The following is a 960-nucleotide window of genomic DNA, read 5'->3' on the forward strand; positions in this document are numbered from 1 at the left end:
TTCAGCTCATGGGCATTTCTCTCTTCATGAAAACCCTGTTCCAACTTCCTATATAAGAGGTTGATTTAAATCCTTCAGCTTTAGATTTAGGTCAATCTATTCTGGATCTCTCTAGAACTGCTAATCCAAAATCCCCTGAAGTTGTTTCAAATGAGTTCCTGCAGAAAATTCTTAGCAGAGATGCAGAGAGATGATGGGCAAGACTCACTCACAAGACCTGTTCATCTTTCCCTCCTTTCTAGTCCTCTCGCCAGCTTCCCTTATCCTTCTAATCCATGTTTGAAATCCTTTACCCACATCTTTCCAGTCTTTTTATAACTGAAGTAAGACTCTGTGTGTGTGTATGTGTGTGTATCATTAGCACATACAGTATAAATACCCGTTGTTTTTTTTTTAATCTACCCTATTTTCTAGCTTTTTAAATATATGCACAAACACAGAGACACACAATAGCTACTCAGAAGGGCTTGGTCAGCACATGCTCCCAAATCATAGAAAACTTAATGATGGGCATGATTTTGGAATGAAACAAAAAGTACCTTTTTTTTTTACTGTACAAATTTTTTAAAATAATCCAAACCAAAAAATTTATAACTCTTCAGGGTTAGGGAGATAGCTTAGTGGCAGAGCACATGCTTAGCATATGTGAGGTCCTGGGTTCCATCCCTGGCACTATGAAAAACAACAACAACCAAAAAAAACCTCATGGCGTTTTTAGAAAACTTAGTGAAAAAATACATGTACAAATATCAGAGATTCAACTAGAATACTATTTAACATAAAAAAGGAAATAGACTTTTTCTTTTATTTTATATATTTTGTACTTATTCAATTTACTTTGAACCCTAGCTAACCTGGAGTTTTATACACTGCTCAAATTTCTTTGCTAGTGAGTCTCAAGTCTAACAACAGTTTCTTTTTAAGTGTATTCACTTTTGTCTAAGAAATAAACATAAGGAG

Source organism: Marmota monax, unplaced genomic scaffold, assembly GCF_021218885.2.
Source record: "Marmota monax isolate L192 unplaced genomic scaffold, Marmota_monax_Labrador192_F-V1.1 WCK01_AAM20220418_F8-fsc00090, whole genome shotgun sequence".
NCBI lineage: Eukaryota > Metazoa > Chordata > Mammalia > Rodentia > Sciuridae > Marmota > Marmota monax.